Below are 2,843 nucleotides of genomic sequence, written 5' to 3' on the forward strand. Positions count from 1 at the left end.
AGATCAAGGGTGGTGGACTGACCCCACACTCTGTACCACTGAGTGATGGATGGGCAGTGGTGTCAGTTTGGAGGTGAGATTCTCAGGAAGTGTCTGATAGGGCAGAAACGGGGAAAGATGGCAGGATGCGGAGGAAGCTGGATTGACAGACTGTCCCAGTGCCCTCCAAAGGGAAAGTAAAATCCGGGGTCTCAGAGAGAGAATCCAGACCAAGATAAAAGGTAGCCACTGTACACTCTGTGTTATGAGAAACACATTCCAAAATTATATATATGTATAGTATAGCCCTACACTGGAGGTTGAAGTACCATTGGGGAGGTCAGGGTGTAGAAGGGGCCTGCTTGCTGTCTCTTCTGGAGGGCTGGACAGTTGCTCCCAGCTCCACGACCTGTCTTGCAAGGGACAGTGGGGTACAGCCAAGTCTGTCTGTGCCTGGGATGCTGCTGTCTCTGAAGCTCCTGGGGCATGGAAGGTGGAATTGCCTGCTGCCTGGGGACCTGCAGGGGGACCCTGGTCTGGCCCCTAAGCGGATCTCCCAACAGAGTCCCCTTTGGCATTCCTTTGGGATCTGATTGTCTAGCCCAGGGTGGGGCTCTGGGGTCAGAACCTGGGTTCCAGACCTGGGCATGAAGGACTCCAGATCCCCCTCTCCCCAGACAAACAGGGCTGGGTCTTCCTACTCCTCCATGCGCCATCTCCACCCGGGTCGGTGTCAGGTGCCCCCATGGAATGGGGACAGTTTGCATATATTTGGGAGGCCTCCCTATTCTTTCCCACAGAATGGGCAGACCCCAGAGTGAGACTGGGGGGGGGCTGGCGTGGGGGTGGTGTCCATAGCAGGGGTGGGTGATCGGGGCTTTGGGAGGGGGGTGGGACAAGGTCTGAGAAGATGTCAGTTTCATACATGTAAAAAGAAAAACAAACCCCAAACCAACACTCTCTCTTCCACCCAGGGATGACAGCACCCCCTTTTGGGAACCCACACTGCAGGGATGTGCACGGAATCCTGGTTCCTGGCGTTTTTGTCTTATTCTGTCTGCAGCAAGGTGCCTGGGCATTTTGCCCTACCGGGACCCTGTATCTTTTCCAAGAAATGGGGGGAGGCGGGGAGAACTAAACCAGCCACAACATGCTGCCCGGCATGGGCTTCTGCCTGCTGTACTCGGCCAAGGTGCCAAGTGAGCCCAGGAGGCAAGCTCGGGGCGAGAAAGGTGGCGCCCAGCCCAGGACTCAGGGCCCCCAGATGTGGGCTGCGCAGGGGCTTGACGGTCCCGATAGTCATGGTGCCACCCATTCCCTTTGCCATCGGTTGCTCCCAGTTCCCTGGCAAGACAGATTTGCTCAGGAGAGGGGCAGAAAAAAAAAAAAAGCCAGAAATCAGCTACACAGATGCTGTGCACAGCCAGCCTGCACTCTCTGGCCAATGGATGGTACTTAAGGGCAGAGTCGTGGCCAGCTGTGGTGGTCTGGGCTCTCCCTCTGTGTCGCCTGGGGAGGCTGCTGAGGTGACTTTTTGGAAGAAAACATGGGATGAATGATGGTGGCTGTGGAGATCACCCGAAACCCCAGGGTGGGGGGCCATGGTGAATGAACGGGACCATCTGCGTGGGTCCCTACACGAGATGCTCGGAGGGCCCGGGAGGGGCCGGAGGTGGTTAGGGCTGCAGGAATGGCCTAAGGTTGGAGAATCCCAGCCCTGGGTCCTCCCTGCCTGGCTGTCCCACTAACCATCTGGCTATTGTCTTATCTTTGGTCAAGTAAAAAGCAAAGGAAGCTGGAGTTAAAAACAGAAAGAAAAGAAAAAGAAAGAACAAAAGAAAATAAAATCAAGGACAAGACAACAGCATGGTCAGCCACCGGACCACGGCCTGTGACTCGGTGCTGCCTGGCTGTCCCTGCGCCCTGCCGGACCCTCGGCTGGGCCTCCAATGGCTGAGTCAGGCCCGTGGGTAGACACACAGACAGACAGACAGATATTGCATATATCAGGTTTTGTTTCTGTTTGTTTCATACCGGATACCCTTCATATTCACAGCTGGAAGACAGAGACAGGGGATGGGGGACAAAGGAGAGGGTGGGAGAGAATGCCACCTGGGGTGGTCTCTGGATAGGGGAAAAGAGGTCCTTTGGCAAGAAGGGTGGGGGTGCACAGGGCAGGGGAGAGGGGGTGCCTCTGAGGTGGGTGTGAACAGCATTTGACCCTGAGCCGGGGTATGCCAGCCTGCATGAAAAGTGGGGAGCGGGGAGTCTGGGTGCAGGTGGGGTAGCCACCCCATGGTTGGGGGGACAGCCTGCAGTGGGTCAGTGAATGGTGTCTGGGGGCCGGCCTGTGGCCCAGGGACCAATTAGAGAGGAGAGCCCTTTCCCGGGGCCAAGGTGGGCCCTGGAGGTCTGTCCTCTGGGCAGGGGTTCAGAAATGACCCGTCTGGGTACCCGAGAGCAGGGTTGGGGGTGGTAGAGGCTGAGCACCAGGGGGCACCCCTGAATACAGCAGGAGGGGAGACAGGACCAAGGACAGCCAGGGACTGGGTAGACCTGGGGGGCAATTGTTTTCAGTGGCTTGATTTTTAGCGTGGTTTTTCTTCTTTTTTTTTTTTAGATTCTCACTTTCTTATTTTTAATTTCTTTTTACAAATAGAAATACATCCCTTTTCAATTTTTATTTTTTATTTCATGTCACTGTTTTGTCTTTTTTTTTTTCAACTACACGAGCAGAACATGCAGCTATGTGTGTGCGCTGATATTGTTTAAAGGTAATACTTATTCTCAGAAGGCAAGGCACATCTTGTGGTAGAAAATTTCGTGCAAATTAGGAAACATGGAATTTTTTTAAGGTTTTTTTT

The sequence above is a fragment of the Piliocolobus tephrosceles genome, chromosome 21 (assembly GCF_002776525.5).
Source record: "Piliocolobus tephrosceles isolate RC106 chromosome 21, ASM277652v3, whole genome shotgun sequence".
Taxonomy (NCBI): Eukaryota; Metazoa; Chordata; class Mammalia; order Primates; family Cercopithecidae; genus Piliocolobus; species Piliocolobus tephrosceles.